The sequence below is a fragment of the Ceratotherium simum genome, chromosome 1 (genome assembly GCF_057802395.1).
Source record: "Ceratotherium simum simum isolate JZ-2026a chromosome 1, ASM5780239v1, whole genome shotgun sequence".
Lineage (NCBI taxonomy): Eukaryota > Metazoa > Chordata > Mammalia > Perissodactyla > Rhinocerotidae > Ceratotherium > Ceratotherium simum.
In genome coordinates, this window is record NC_141900.1 from 74004150 (window position 1) to 74021553 (window position 17404).

Below are 17404 nucleotides of genomic sequence, written 5' to 3' on the forward strand. Positions count from 1 at the left end.
AAATAGACCAATAGGAGTGAAGAGGGGGAGAAACAAACAAACAAACAAACATAGGCCGGATTGCTACATTATATTCTTGAAACAAAATTACCAGCATTCCATCTTCTCCAGGAAACCTCAGCTTTTGCTCTTAAGGCTTTCAACTGATTGGATGAGGCCCACTCACATGGAGGATAATCACATCTACACACCTTCACAACAACATCTAGAGTTTGAACCAAACAACAGGACCTCATAGCCTAGCCAAGTTGACAATAAAATTAACCAGGACAGTATCATTACTAAGGAGCAGACCTGACTTCCTTGTAATTGCTTGAAAACACATGCTTCCTCATACCTATGTCTCCTTCATAGACCACCTTCCTCTTTATCCTGGAACAATCTCCCCCTACTTCTTTGTATGGCAAACTTGTATTAATCCTCCAGGGGTAGGGTAATTCCTTAAATTCTCTGCTAGATGGTCCTTACTGCTCCAGGTGGAACCTAGTGCGTCCCTCATATTCAAGTAGTGCTATGTGTAATTCTCTTGAAAGCAACACCATGTAAGCTCAAACTGTCCCTTTCTGTTTTCATAGTTTCAGCACACATAGTTAGTATAGAGTGAAAATTTGAATGTTTGAATAAATTTTTTAATGAACATTTGAGTAACAAATCATAGAAAGAAGAAAAGAGGGAAGGAAGGAAGCAAAGAAAGAATTAGGAAGAAAAGAAGAAAGTAAAGGATTATAAATTTCTGTCTACAATCTGCTCTTGGACATCCTTAGTTGCCTACAATATTTTTCACCCTTCTCATTGGACTTGGGATGACGTACATGATAAAGTATTTGCCTATAATCTTCTTACGCTTGAGAGCTAAGCAATATATGCATTATATATGTTTATATGAAACATAATTATTGCATATAAAACTATCACAGAGCTGAAGATTTTGTGGTTGAATATGACATTGAGATAAAAACTGATTGAGCCTAGAATTTTTGAAACCATTTTTTTGTTATTACTTTTTATGAAAAATTAGGTAACTCTAAAATATTTTATTAGATATCCCATCATGTGTTACATGTCTTTATTATGTTTAATGCAAGAATCAAGTCTGGGCCACCATATCTATCTTCTTGTCAATGCCTTCATGCAGATAATTCCTGGATATCCTACAAGTAAGAGGTCATGAAAACCATTTTCTGGAATGATGTTATTATGTCTCACATGAAAAGACATCACTTACGTGTAGATAATTCATGTTGCTGCCTTTTGAATGGCTAAGTCTCCTCAGCCAGTTTATCTTCTGGTCACCTCCTCTGCAATCAGTTTAAGACATGATTTGCTATTAGAACCTATGTAGTTGACTATGTCTCATGGAGAATCAAGAAACTCCTGTATCATTTACATTTCTGAAGGAGATAGCACAACACGCATAATGTGAACTCTGCAGTGAGGAAGCTTAGAGTACTCTTGTTTTAAATTGTTATAGATGATGGACAAAACACTGTAGGGCTCCATCCACCAAGTTATAAAGATGGAAGCTTAATCTTAGAGAAGAGACATAAATGAGGCTAATGACTAAGTCAACAAGCAAGTAGAACTTTTAAACTTAGAATTAAGTTTTAGCTTCAAGCATTAATTTCATCTAGTTATCCTATTTACAAAAATGAAGTAATGCTCTCCTTTTAAATCTTTGTTACTATCTGTCAATTCTGCTGAGGTGATTTAATAGAACTGGTATACAGGGCTGTGATACAGATGGGTGAGTCCTGACAAGTCATTGAGGACCTTGGAGAACATGCCATGAGAGGAGAAAGAGAGAGACAGAGACAGAGACAGAAATATTGTTTCTGTCTCTAGGCCCATGGAATTATCATCATAAACATACTACATTTACTTTCATTTTCAGTCATATTGGCACTTTACATTATTTCCATCTGAAATGAATTCATGTTTTAATTATTGATTTTGTTAATTGTTGATTGTGTTGGCTGTCTTCCTTTGCACGAGATTTCTTCAATAGTTTTAGAGTTTGGGTTTTCAGAATCATTTTGAGTAGTAGTTTTTTTGTTTTGGTTTGGTTTGGTTTTTAGTTTGGTTTTTTATTTGGTTTTCTTTTTCTTTCTCTTGGCTTAGTTCTTGGTCACAAGATGGTTCTTTATCCTTCTGCTTCTCTAAGCCCATAATTTGTATAAAACCATAATTCGGATAGCCTGAATTCTAGCCTCCCTCATGAGCTTAGAGCCCTGGGCATCCTGTGCTTCAATCAGTAGGGCTGGAACACAGGAACTGAGCACCTACCTCCTCTGCCAGCATCTGGCTCAGCAGTCCAAACACCATTTACATTCAGCCACACTTTCCAATTTGAGTTTATGTTCCTCTTCTGGTCCAAGGAGATATTTGGTTGCTTTTGAGCCAGGCTTTGTGTTGCTGTTTTTTCTTTTTGTATTTTATCTTTCACTGTTAAATGTTATGAGCGGAGGAGTGCTTCAAAACAGCTACTGACAGAGCTATTGTGACCAGATATCCCCAGGGTCCTTACCTTATCAAGAGTTCTTTGATGTTGAGTCATAGACTGAAAATAGGTTAAATATCCTCCAATGATTCAATGGTTCTCAAATTTTCATATGCCCAAGCGTCACTTTGTTACAAAGGACTTTGTTACAAAGTGGATTCCCAGACTCCATCTCTAGAGATTCCTATTCAATATGCTAGGGAGGATGGGGTAGAGCCTACACATCGACAGTTCTAATAATCCATCTAAGTGATTTGGTCTGTTCCAACAATGGATAATTGATAGATTCTCAGAAACCAATAGCTAGAGTACATTACAATTCAGTATGAAGAGGATTGGTCACGGTGGCAGAGAATTCTACCATTGTGCATTGAACAGCTATTTCTGTGACCCCCGGAGATTCAGGGCATCCAGTGAAGAAAGGGAAGAAAGAGAGAACAGTAATGAATGTAGGTCTAATATGAGCTATAGAAAGGACCATAGCCAGCATGTTCAGTCGAGTTCTATATAGCATGGCTATCAGAAGGAAATATCAGATCAGAGAGGCAATACAAACAAACAAAAAAATTATATAGGTTTAATGTAGTGTTGCATATTAATTAAACACCTTAATATAACTCTTTTATGAGTGTTTATCTGTTTATAAGAGTTAACTGTTTATAACAGTGTTTGTCTTATATTCTAAAAATTCCCACAAGTACTGGAAAAGCAGTAAGGGAATATGTCACCCAACAATATTCTGTGAAATAATCATCTGTGGAATTAAGATTGGATGGATTAAGGTGTTAAATTTATACTGAAAAGAACTTGGCTAATAAATGGTTTAATGACAGTGATATGAAATAATGAATAAACAGCAGATAACAGGTAGCTGATGAATTCTTAACTGTATTGATGTGAAAGTTCTTTACTACCAAGAAAACGGCAAAGCCTTTTTTATCCATTTGCATGTTGCTCTAGATTGTAAATTATAAACTGAGTGAGCAACTAGTGTCTCAGGATCTTCTGGCTTGCAGCAGCTAAATGATTCCAATCCCATACTACGAGGCATTAGTGCAAAGGAATAGTACTTAACCTTGAGAACTGACAATTAGATCGTTCTGCATGTTTGAGTGTGTGTGTATGTATGTATATACATGTGTGTGTCTCTTGCCAAAAGATGTGTCAGAGTTCTAAAATTGAGCAACTTATGGTCATTCCTTAACAAAATCGACCTTAATTGCTATAAAAATTCTTCTATGCCTTCTGCTCTCTAAATCATCTTAGTATATAAATGGGAGAAAAGGCCCAAAACTTGCTTGCCTTTTCCATTGGGATCTTTAAATGGTCCAGGCTTGGGAGTGGCTTGCCACTTGATTTTGGAAAACTTAGAGCAGTTCTTTCATAATGTTAGCTATAGTCTCCACTGGGGCATAGGTACATTCCAGATGAATATTCCAGTCTGTCATAGAAGTTTAGACCGGGGAAAGACAGGACAACAGGTGTTTTGTAACTTGAATTTATATTTTTTGTTTGTGATGCCCCCAGTTGAAGGAGAAAACAAAGATGGCTATGTGTAAAAAGAAGATCTGAATGAAAGAAAGGATTTATATAGTGGACCTTCATAGGAAAATTTCAATTCATAGAAATGATATATTTTGGGGCCGGCCCCATGGCTTAGTGATTAAGTGCGTGCGTTCCGCTGCTGGCGGCCCGGGTTTGGATCCTGGGCGCACACTGATGCACCGCTTGTCAGGCCATGCTGTGGCGGCGTCCTACATACAGTGGAGGAAGATAGGCACAGATGTTAGCTCAGGACCAGTCTTCCTCAGCAAAAAGAGGAGGATTGGCATGGATGTTAGCTCAGGGTTTATCTTCCTCACAAAAAAAAAAAAAAAAGAAATGATATATTTTGAAGACTTCACTCCAGGAATATGCAGTCAAGAAATTGATATGAAAGATCACAGACTTTTTAGTACAGTCAACATGGTGCTTAAGATTGGCAAATTTTCCTGAAGTATTAAGAGATGTACATCATCTTTTACCAGCAAAATACTGCATACAATCCAAGCTTTCTTTTCTTTTTTTCTTTTTACCGGCAATACACTTCTAATAACTGTCATCCATTTTTAATAAACGTGGCAATGTACTTTGGAAATCTCTGCTGAGTTACCAAGGAAGTGAAAAGTAAAATTAGGAAATAGAGCTTGTCTTTTGAGAGACTGATTTGAAAAGTGTGGTGTCAATATATAAACATCCAGATTAAAATACTGATCTTCACGGATTTGGTGGCTAGTGACTTCATGTGGAGGCAATATAGTTCAGTAGGTACCATATGGCACATACAGACAGACCTTGGATCTTCTGGGTTCAGGCTCTATCCTTGTACTAACTATATGACCTTGAACTTTATAGCATCCTTTCTCATTTGCATAAATGAATTATGCAGGGTGAATAGCTCAGAGCCTGCCCTCTAGCTCCCCTGGAAGTGTGTGTGTGGGGGGAGGGTTGGTAGTGGCATAAAGGGGGAATGAGAAGCGAGAAGCAATTGAATACAGCATGTTATGCAAAATGTCCTGTTCTAGGTATCAGATATCAAAATACAATTGATCAGTCGTCAGAAAGCCAGTAGATACGAAATACATTGTGGTGGACATGAAGATTCATTGCCTGGATCCTCAAGAAAGGAGTTGTTGCCCAGCTGCTAGTAATGTGTCTTTAGGCAGCCTCCTGCTGTCAGGGTCAAGGTTTATCTTTTCTGAGATAGTCCACATCCAACGACTGGTGAAAGCAGAAGTATAAATATCTGGCCTGCCCAGCTTGGTGGGACACATATCCCAGGGGCTGACCAAGGCTTAGTTAGGCCTTTATTATATTTCAACTCCTTCCTCTGCCCAATCCTACTTCTTCCTCATCTCTTTCACCAGGTCTTGATCCCTACTTAACACCCTGCAGTCCAAACTCATCTCAAATTCTGGAGAACCCAACCTGTGAGCCAGAGTACAAATTTTGGCAACAGATGCCAAGCTTTGAAGACCTGGGAAGCAAGCGTACTAGATGTTGTCCTTCCCACCTCCAGACCCCATGCGGCCCTTTGAGTAGAAAGTTTGTGAGGGTCATAACACAAAGTGGTATTACAAAACCTCTCTGTGAATGCTTGTCCAAATATTCACGGTGCAGAGTTCTTACAGGGTAATATCTCTATATCTAGGTTATATAAACAATGGCTAGAACCAAAAACAAAAGGATGGTCATGAGACAGAGATAAATGGATGCTATTGTTGTGGCAATCATTTTGAGAAATCTTTCCAAGTAGCAGTGATAGATTTGCATGGACTCATTACATTTATTTTTTTGTCTTCTGACATTGCTTTTTTTTTTTGTCTTCTGCTTCCAAGTATAAACATTTGCTAGATGGCATGCTCGGTTAGGGCTATAATCTCTGACCAAGGAATTTAGTGATAATCAATGACCTATTTTGGGATTGTTCTTCAGGGTGAGCTAATCATAATTGATAGCACAGCTGTGTCAAAACTGTCTCCATTGAGAGCTTTTATCTGGAGCTTCCCTGCCAGGCCTGTGGCTGAATATACTATATGTTGTTATTATTATATAAATTATGAAACACTTTTTAAAACATTTGTGTATCCAGCCAATGGTGTGAACCAAAAGGACTTGGACCTCTTATACTAGTTTAGTATAGCAGAATTAATTGAAGTCAGAGTGTAATATAGGGTCAAGAGTACCAAGGTAAATCATCAAATATCAGAAGTCAAGCTTGGGTTGTCAGGCTGGGTTTGGCGAGATAAATATCATTTTCTCACAGAGCGGAAGATGAAATAAAAAGAAGCAAGGTCAGAAATGTAAGAACTAAATTAGGTCACCAAAGCAAATTCAAGGATGAGAATCTCAGAATGTATATAAAGAGGGATAGAGGAAACACTACATCATATGTTCACAGACAGGTCAAAGTAGTCATAATAGTAGTATAATAACAATATTGACATTTAATGGGCATTTACTGCGTGCTGTCCACTGGCGGAAGCAGTCTACACAGATGAGGTAACTATTATTACCCTTATTTCATTAGGCTTGGACAGGTTAAGTAACTCGCTCAGTCACAGAACTAACGTGGGGTGGAAGGAGGATTTTAACCCATGAACATATTCTAGAACCCGTTCTATTAACCATTATGCATCCCTGCCTCTCCATGGATAGATCACCAGGAGAAAAAGGAGAGTGTCTAAGGGGACTTGTAACAGTTGACTCTACCCGCTAGTGTTTTTATCACCTGACAAGTCGTCATAGGTTAACCTTTTAATGTTGAGTCCACATATCAGACAAATAATTGATCTAAATTGTTTGCCCTTAATGATCTTTGTCTGAATGTATATGCAACACTTTTACAAAAGATAAATGATGATAAATTTTCATTACACAAAATTGCTATTTGCCTGATCCTATTCTGTCAGTTTAGTGTATTTCTACAATAATATAGGACAGTTGTATATAATATATAAGTATATTATATATAAAATATACTATATAATATGTGATAATATAGAACCTTATAAGCTTCAGGAAGATAATAAAAATATTTGTTAAAAATAATTTACCTAGGGCTGGCCTGGTGGCATAGTGGTTAAGTTCGCATGCTCGGCTTTGGCAGTCCAGGGTTCACAGGTTCGGATCCTGGGCACAAACCTACACACCACTCATCAAGCCATGCTGTGGCAGTGTTCCATATACAAAGTAGAGGAAGATTGGCACAGATGTTAGCTCAGGGCCAATCTTCCTCACCAAAAAAAAAAAAATCCTAATAATAATAATTTACCTAACTACATTAAGAAATAACTATACACCATCCATTATACAATTACTGGAAGCATACAAAACAAGTAAAATTATTTAGAGTGGGGTTCTATTATGGTATTACCAATACCAAAATGGATAAAACTCTTCACCAAATATAGTTAAGACAATTTCTTTAAAATAAGTCCATTCTAGATTTCCTTCCTTTTGGATCAACTGTATTCTGTTGGTCCTCTTCCTTGAAACCTAGAATGTTCTGTCCTCAAACATCTAACTTCAGCTCTGCTCCTTCACCATGGAAGGAAGTGGTGGTATAGTCCAAAATGAAATGGTCCATTCATTAACCAGTCAAGTGCTCACACAAAATGTAAAAGAACGTGCAAGTGTGACCTTCCTTCAGGTTCAAGTGACCTACTCCAATACACATAGAGTCTCTCTCTCTCTCGTTTGTGTGTGTGTGTATGTTGGGGGGGTTGGGAGTGACGATTCAGGGATGTGTTCACTATTCCATGTCGCTCGTCCCCTCAACTTCAGTTTGGACTCCTGGGGTCTCTCTAGTGACTGCCTCTTGCAGTCGTAGACAAACTTCACCCGTTCCCTTCTCTTTTTCCCTGTCCTCCATGGCCCTTCAGTCTGTTTAAACCCACTGCCTTAGCCCCCACTCTCCCACATACACACACCATTTTTTTCTCCTCAGTTACCATTAAGAGTTATTAATGTGCTTTATTGTGTTCTACTGCCTTTTAGTCATGGAGGTTCCAGAATCTAGCTGGCAGTTCTCTGAGTGGACTATTTAAGACTCAAGCAGACAACATGGTTCCCACAGGTTACTAAAAATAAAAGAGCATTTGTCTTATCATTGTGCTTAGAGCTGACTGCAAAGGCAGTTTCCTTTGTCTCTGCCTGAGCTGTGGCTATGACATGAGTGTCTTAAATATTGCCTTGAGTCACTATAGATAAACTCTCCACTAAGCAGAAAACTTTTATAACACTTGCTCAAAAACAAATGAACATCTTCCATGAATATAAAACCTGAGGGAGATTATTGTTTAATCATTTTATACTCACACGGATGTGTGGGTGGGGAGGGGATGAGGTCTACACTTGCCCACAAACTGTAAACTCCCTGTACAAATTATCTTTAAAAGTCGATTTAAAAAGTAAAATGACGGTTTTAGAACCACATATTAATAGAATTTTAAAAGGAAAAACATATTTTCATCATTCTCTCTGGGTTCGCTCATCTGCAAATGGGAGGAAAAAGGAAAAATTGAGCTATGAGGTCATTGATATTCTTTCTAGTGCTAAGATCCTACAATAATAAAATACCTTGCAAGTGTTGCTTAAACACTAGCAAAAAATGTAGAAAGCCTAATGTATTTAGCCTATTCATTGTTTTCAATTATTTTCTATTTTGGAACTGTTGAAATGAATTACTATGTAATAGCTTTTTGTACTATGTAATCGCTGACTTTATTAGAAACCACCTTATGGTTTCTGGTGAACATTTGCCTATATTGTGAAGTCATCATATAATCTGGCACAGTGGACACCTTATATTTAGAAGAAATTTAGGACTACATTCATATTGCAGGTCATAACTAATATATTTTGGGAAAGAGATGTTTAAATGTTTATTCTTGTTTTATTAAAAATCATATATTTACAGTAGGCCAGCAAGGTGCTGAGACTATATTTGTTTTGTACCAAAATGTCATCACACTGCCATATTTTTCCCAAATTAGAGCTCTACATTAGAAATCTGTATTCAGACGGACACAAATAAATATCTTAGTGGATGATTTTTAATGCAAATGTACATATAAAAAGAAATTTTTTTCTATCAGGACAATGCTGTCTTGCCACAATCAAATATGGTTAAAAAAAAAAAAATGTCCTAACAACATCCATTGAAAATTGGGTCTTTATGTTATCAAAAGCTAGTGATGGCATAGTGAAAACCCAGCTATAATTGTACAAAAAGTTCATAAGTATGCTGATGTAAACATGATAATGTTTATATGTCTAGAAAGAAAGTATACCATTTTATTACTTACAAGTGTTAGTGACAGAACGCTTAGAGATACGTTTTGAAAGAGGTATGTGTGGTTTTAGCTGCATGACTCCCATTAAAGTCAATGAGAATCACACAATTAAAACACTGTACACTATTTTGAAAAATTATCCCAGAGGGATCTAATATGGCTTTTTATGACTTGCCCGTGCAAATTCTTTTATTTTCCAATAGCTCTTCAGTGTGGCAGAATAAGGTAGATGAATTTGAAACATTATTCTTTAGAAAATAAAATCTATTTCTTTAAGAATCTCTCAGTCCACCAATGGTGAGATTCTTTTTTCCTGGATTCCTAAATATAAGTGAAGCAACTTTTAATATATTTTAATGAAAACAAAAAAGTTCTTTCAATTGAGAAGAGTTGACAAGTTATTTTAAAAATATGAATAATATTTGTTAATTTAGTTTAATTCTGCATATTCTTTCTGTGTTTTCACCTTATACCATAACACTGTTCTAAAGCTGAGTTTGTGAGTAAAACAAAGTTACTGTTCTTTTAAGTAGCTTATATTCTAGTCAGGGGAGATGTAACAAATGAATTAAAAAGAAAAAATAGATATTGTTTGAATATACCATTAGTCACAAAATCACAAATTTCATACTGAAAGAGATGTAATGACTATTGAACAAAATACATTCTTATTTTTATAGTCAATTCTTATTTTAATATTTAGCCAAAAATATTCTTATTTTACAGCAGAGGTGCTAAGGCCCACAGAAGTTAAAATATTTGACCAGAATCAGAGGCAGGGTCAGAGCTTATATTCACCTACTATCACCTAATATGAGGCAGTGTTTTGAAAATAAATTTGAAACAATCTATAATATAAAAGTACAAGTAAAAAAATTATAAAGCAAGAATTTAAAACAGAAGATGTTATGAATGATATGAATAAGGACAAAGGTGAGATAAAATTCAAACATGAATATCTGAAAAAGAAGAGGAAGAGTTAAAATAATGAAATAAAAGAAACAAGTAATACTTTGAAGAATGAAGAATTCTATTTAAGCTAAAGGTTTTGATTCATATTTTTTCTTTGTCTTGCGAATTGGTCTAGAAATTATTTGGCGTGGGGGAAATTCCCCCATCACTGCTGTGTTTGTTTACCTGCTTTGCATCTTCACATTTTAAGAGGTCTTAAGAAAGGGGTCTTTGATTGAGATTGCTTCACACCACGGAAAAGTGGAAAGGACAAATACTGACAACAATTATAAGAGAGAGTCTAAAAGTGACGGGGAGGTCATATTCACACAAATTTGATGGGTCCTATTAGGTAGACGAAAGTAAACAATTATTAAGAAGAAAAGCAGAGGGAGACTTTTGTGGTGAATAGGAATTACAGTTACTTATACAATTAACAAGCATTGTCTTTGACTGCTAAATGAATCAAATCATGGGCACAGGATTTACCAAAAAAAACATTTTGTTTTTATTTTTCATTATTCTTTACAATTGCTTGCAAATTTTTGTAGATCTAAGAAGCTGTACACTACCCCTCTATCACTTTTTTTTCTTTTTTGAGTACATTGCCCCGTTTTAAGTGATTGATAAAAATTGTTAAATAAGGCAAATACTGTACATGCTGCAGTGTAATGAGGCCTATCAGGCAGGGGGAATACTGCTCATCATGATATTAAAATTAAATGTAGCATTTTTTAAATCCTTGACATAAATAAAGAAGTTGTTTCTCTGGACCACTGCTTTTTCCATAAACTCAATGTTCTATATAAGTCATTGTCATAGGATATATTTTATTTTGAGGCAACCCAGTCATTTTCCCCTCATAAATAAGTACCCAATCAAGTATCATTTATCTAAAAATTATGTCTCGTAAGGTCTATGATATGCTAAAGATACTAGTTAGGGGAGGCTGACTATAGTCCCGGTAATTTATACCCATCTTTTAAGATGACTCTTACTTTCCTTCAAATATGCAGGTGATGTCTTCAGTTTAAAGGTTAATTGGGATGGTATATATTTACATTTATTTTTAGGAACAATTCAGATGTTATTGTTTGGAACTCAGGATTCTGGCTAGAGTTGTCTAAAATATTTCTTTGGAAATGTGCAAAGAGAGGAAAAATGAATGAGAAGCTTTCAGAGTCAAGAAGTCAACGAATAATGATAATATAGGGAAAACAGTTGTTCACGTTAGTAATCACGTAAAATATTTTAAGGGAGTATCCTCTTACATATGATGATTTGACTCTACCTCATTTGAAAAAAAAAGTTCTGCAGGCAAATAAACACTATTAAAACATAAAATGTGTAAGACTATCTGGCAGTGTCTTTCTAATTCTTTCTCTTTTTTTCTCTTGAGTCCAGCATACCCACAAGGTGAGGAGGAGACAAAGAGACTTTAATTATGCAGGGAAAACTGAACTATAAAATCTTGGTGGCTTCTCTAAGAAAATGCTCTTAATAAGTGATGGAGGCAAAAGTCAAACTTAATTCTTCTAGTTCCCAGCCTAGTATTTTGAGTTGGACCCTTGCTAAGAACCTGTATAACCAGAGGGAGTCAAGATGGCGGCGTAGGCAGACTCTGAACTCACCTCCTCCCGTGGACACAGCCAATTTACAACTACTCGTGGAAAAATTACCCCTGAGACAGAACTGAAAACTGGATAAGAGGAACCCCTGCAACAACGGACAATCCTAACTGGGGTAGAAGAGGCAGAGACTCCCTTCTGGAGAGGAAAAACGCCACCTTCACAAGCCGCCAGCTTCACGGCCGCCGGGAGCAGCTCACAGGTACGCAGCCTCCCTGGAGACGCGGGGACCTGAGCCGGGGAGCGCCCCCGCTGTGGGCATTTTGTGGACCCAGCACAATTGAGACCAGCAGCATAATATCTGACTTTGCCTGCTACTAAAGCATTGGGTAGCACCCCCAGAAAACCCGGTTCACAAAGAAACTAAAACTGGCTCTTAAAGGGCCCGCACACAAACTCACCCATTCCAGAAAGCATCCTAAAATCACCAGAAAGAAAGGTGCACAGTGCTTCGGTGACAAGAGACTCACCTAATAGGCCCTGAGTGCATCTCGGTGAGGGGTGAGACCTCTCCAGGGACTGGGACATTGGCGGCGGCCATTGTTGTGGCCTGCTGTGAGCGTGCTGACACAGACGCCATTGGAGTTCTCCCTGAGACCTGCTAGCCCAGGGTCTGCTCCACCCGCTAGAGCACCGATTTAATCCAGCTCAGCCAGGGCAGGCAGCCCACCCTAGGGACTAGCCCCACCCAACAACAAGCCCTCAGGCAACGTGTGGGCCTGCATAGATTGGTGACTGGATTCTCTGCAGCCTGGCAACTGAGCTGACTTGAGCGGGGCAGGGTGTGCACAAGGAGCTGGTGGAGAGTGTGGGGCGGTGGCAGAGTGTGTGGGGCTCCCGTGGGAGAGACTGGGTCCACTTGGGAGGTCGGGCACTCACACGGGGCAGGACTGTGTTGACTGTGTGTGTGGACCTGTGGGCGGCAGGGCTTCTCACCCACAGAAGACTTGTACTTCTCAAAGACCCACATAGGAGGTTTGCTCCACCTTCCAAAACCTGAAACAATTGGGTGCTCCTGTGCCTGAGGCCAGCCCCACCCAGCTGCAATCCTCAGAGAGCTGACAAGAGACCTAATAGGCTAGAGGCTTACAGCAATTGTAAGGCCCTGAGCCTAACAACCTGCCACGGTGGGGGCCTACTCACTTAAAAGAAATACTGCAACACAAATGTGGTATTAGAACTTGCAGCCAACTGTGCTGGGGCTCCCCACACCTGATAAAGAGACTGAAGGGCCCACAACAACTACAAGCAGCTGAGCATTACAACAGCTGGCCAGGAGCATAACTCAGCCTCCCTGGGTGCCTACAGGGAGAGCAAACAGGCCACAGCAGAAGGATACACGTAGCCCACATAGGGGTCACGCTGGAACATTGAGAACTGAGGGGAGCACACTGGAAGCCTCCTAAGCCTACACTTACATAAGGTCACCTATCCAAGAGCAGGAGGTGTAGCTGACCTACCTAATACGTAGACACAAGCACAGGGAAAGAGGCAAAATGAAGAGGCAAAAGAATACATTCCAAGTAAGGGAACAGGACAAAACCCCAGAAAAGGAACTTAGTGAAACAGAAATGAGCAACCTACCCGACAGAGAGTTCAAACTAAGAGTGTTAAGGATGCTCACTGATCTGGGGAGAAGAATAGATGGACTCAGTGAGAATGTCAACAAAGAAATGGAAGATATAAAAAGAACCAATCAGAAATGAAGAATACAATACTGGAAATGAAAAACTCATTAGAGGGACTCAAAAGCAGAGTAGAGGATACAGAAGAACGGATCTGTGAGCTGGAAGAAAGACTAGAAGAAATTACCCAAACTGAACAGGTAAAAGAGAAAAGAATTAAAAGAGTGAGGACAGTCTAAGGGACCTCTGGGACAACATCAAGCGCACTAACATCCGTGTTATAGGTGTCCCGGAAGGAGAAGAGCGAGACAAGGGGGCAGAGAATCTATTTCAAGAAATAATAGATGAAAACTTCCCTAACCTAAGGAAGGAAACAGACATCCAGGTACAGGAGGCACAGAGAGCCCCAAACAAGATAAACCCAAAGAGGCCCACACCAAGACACATCATAATCAAAATGTCCAGAATTAAAGATAAAGAGAGAATCCTAAAAGCCGCAAGAGAATGTCAAGTTACATACAAAGGAAACCCCATAAGGCTATCAGCTGACTTCTCAGCAGAAACCTTACAGGCTAGAAGAGAATGGCATGATATATTTAAAGTGCTAAAAGGAAAAAACTTACAGCCAAGAATACTCTACCCAGCAAGGTTATCGTTCAAAATGGAAGGAGAGATCAAGATTTTCCCAGATAAGCAAAAATTAAAGGAGTTTGTCACCAAGAAACCAGTGTTACAAGAAATGTTAAAGGGACTGATTTAAGGGGAAAAGAGAAGACCACAAATAGGAAAAATTATCTATTTCCATGATTAGAACGTAATGGATACAAATGCATAAAAAAGAGGTTGGATATGATATCAAAAACATAAAAGGAGGGAGGAGGGTAGTTAAAGAGTACAGCTTTCAGACAGAGGTCAAACTAAAGTGACCATCAATTCTGTATAGAAGAAGTAAGGAACAGAGAAGGACTACTAAAACACTGAGAAAAAAAAAAAAAAAAAAGTTAAAAAATGGCAGTAAGTACATACTTATCAATAGCTACTTTAAACGTCAATGGACTAAATGCTCCAATTAAAAGGCATAGGGTGGCTGACTGGATAAAAAAACAAGACCCATATATATGCTGCATACAAGAGACACACTTCAGACCTAAAGATACTCACAAACTGAAAGTGAAGGGATGGAAAAAGATACTCCACGCAAATGGCAATGAAAAGAAAGCTGGGGTAGCAGTACTCATATCAGACAAAATAGACTTTAAAACAAAAACCGTAAAAAGAGACAAAGAAGGGCATTACATAATGATTAAGGGAACAATCCAACAAGAGGATATAACACTTGTAAATATCTACGCACCCAATGTAGGTGCACCTAAATATATAAAGCAATTATTAACAGACATAAAAACAGAAATAGACAGTAACACAATAATAGTAGGGGACTTTAACACTCCACTTACACCAACGGATAGATCATCCAAACAGAAGATCAATAAGGAAACATTGGCCTTAAACGACACACTAGAACAGATGGACCTAGTAGATATATACAGAGCATTCCATCCAAAAACCGAAGAATACACGTTCTTTTCAAATGCACATGGAACGTTCTCCAGGATTGATCACATATTAGGCCACAAAACAAGTCTCCATAAATTTAAGAAGATTGAAATAATACCAAGCATCTTTTCTGACCACAAAGGTATGAAACTAGAAATCAACTATAGGAAGAAAATTAGAAAAGCCACAAATACATGGAGATTAAACAAAATGCTACTGAACAACGACTGGGTTAATGAAGAAATCAAAGAAGAAATCAAAAAATACCTGGAGACAAATGAAAATGAAAATACGACATGCCAGAATTTATGGGATACAGCAAAAGCGGTTCTAAGAGGGAAGTTTATAGCAATACAGGCCTATCTCAACAAACAAGAAAAATCTCAAATAAACAATCTAACAATGCACCTAAAGGAACTGGAAAAAGAAGAACAAACAAAGCCCAAAATCAGTAGAAGAAGGGAAATAATAAAAATCAGAGCAGAAATAAATGAAATAGAGACCAAAAAAACAATAGAAAAAATTAATAAAACCAAGAGCTGGTTCTTTGAAAAGATCAACAAAATAGACAAACCTTTAGCTAGACTCACCAAGAAAAAAAGAGAGAAGGCACAAATAAGTAAAATCAGAAATGAAAGAGGAGAGGTTACAACAGACACCTCAGAAATACAAAAGATTATAAGAGAATACTATGAAAAACTATATGCCAACCAATTCGACAATCTGGAAGAAATGGATAAATTCTTAGAATCATACAACCTTCCAAAACTGGATCAAGAAGAAGTAGAGAATTTGAATAGACCAATCACCAGTAAGGAGATCGAAACAGTAATCAAAAACCTCCCCAAAAATAAAGTCCAGGGCCTACGGCTTCCTGGTGAATTCTACCAAACATTCAAAGAAGACTTAATACCTATCCTTCTCAAACTCTTCCAAAAATTGAGGAGGGGGAAGCTCCCTAACTCATTCTACGAAGCTGACATTACCCTGATACCAAAACCAGACAAGGACAACACAAAGAAAGAAAAATACAGGCCAATATCACTGATGAACATCGATGCGAAAATCTTCAACAAAATACTAGCAAATCACATACAACAATACGTTAAAAGATTATACACCATGATCAAGTGGGATTTATTCCAGGTATGCAGGGATGGTTTAACATTCGCAAATCAATCAACGTAATACACCACATTAATAAAATGAAGAACAAAAATCACATGATCATCTCAATAGATGCAGAGAAAGCATTTGACAAGATACAGCATCCATTTATGATAAAAACTCTGAATAAAATGGGTATAGAAGGAAAGTACCTCAACATAATAAAGACCATATATGAGAAACCCACAGCTAATATCATCCTCAATGGTGAAAAACTGAAAGCTATCCCTCTAAGAACAGGAACCAGACAAGGATGCCCACTGTCACCACTCCTATTTAACATAGTATTGGAAGTCCTAGCCAGAGCAATCAGGCAAGAGAAAGAAATAAAAGGGATCCAAATTGGAAAGGAAGAAGTGAAACTGTCACTATTTGCAGATGACATGATTTTATATATAGAAAACCCTAAAGAATCCACCAGAAAACTTTTAGAAGTAATAAACGAATATGGTAAAGTTGCAGGATACAAAATCAACATACAAAAATCAGTTGCATTTCTGTACACTAACAACGAAGTAGCAGAAAGAGAAATTAAGAATACCATCCCATTTACAATTGCAACAAAAAGAATAAAATACCTAGGAATAAACTTAACCAAAGAGGTGAAAGATCTGTACACGAAAACTATAAAACATTTCTGAAAGAAATTGAAGAAGACACAAAGAAATGGAAAGATATTCCGTGCTCTTGGATTGGAAGAATTAACATAGTTAAGATGTCCATACTTCCTAAAGCCATCTATAGATTCAATGCAATCCCTATCAAAGTTCCAACAACATTTTTCACAGAAATAGAACAAAGAATCCTAAAATTTATATGGAACAACAAAAGACCCCGAATAGCTAAAGGAATCCTGAGAAAAAAGAACAAAGCTGGAGGTATCACACTCCCTGATTTCAAAATATACTACAAAGCTATAGTAACCAAAACAGCATGGTACTGGCACAAAAACAGACACACAGATCAATGGAATAGAATTGAAAACCCAGAAATAAACCCACACATCTATGGACAGCTAATCTTTGACAAAGGAGCCAAGAACATACAATGGGGAAAAGAAAGTCTCTTCAACAAATGGTGTTGGGAAAACTGGATAGCCATATGCAAAAAAATGAAAGTAGATCCTTGCCTTACACCATACAC

At 37.7% G+C, this 17404-nt stretch overlaps 1 long non-coding RNA gene across 1 annotated transcript in view; it reads right to left on the reverse strand.

Annotated features, from left to right (window-relative positions):
• Positions 1-12533, reverse strand: part of LOC147918245 (uncharacterized) — a 44321-nt gene extending 31788 nt beyond the window's left edge. The window contains exon 1 of the long non-coding RNA XR_015551968.1: positions 12383-12533. This is a non-coding gene — a long non-coding RNA (uncharacterized LOC147918245). The remainder of the gene's footprint in view (positions 1-12382) is intronic.
• Positions 12534-17404: the final 4871 nt, after the last annotated feature.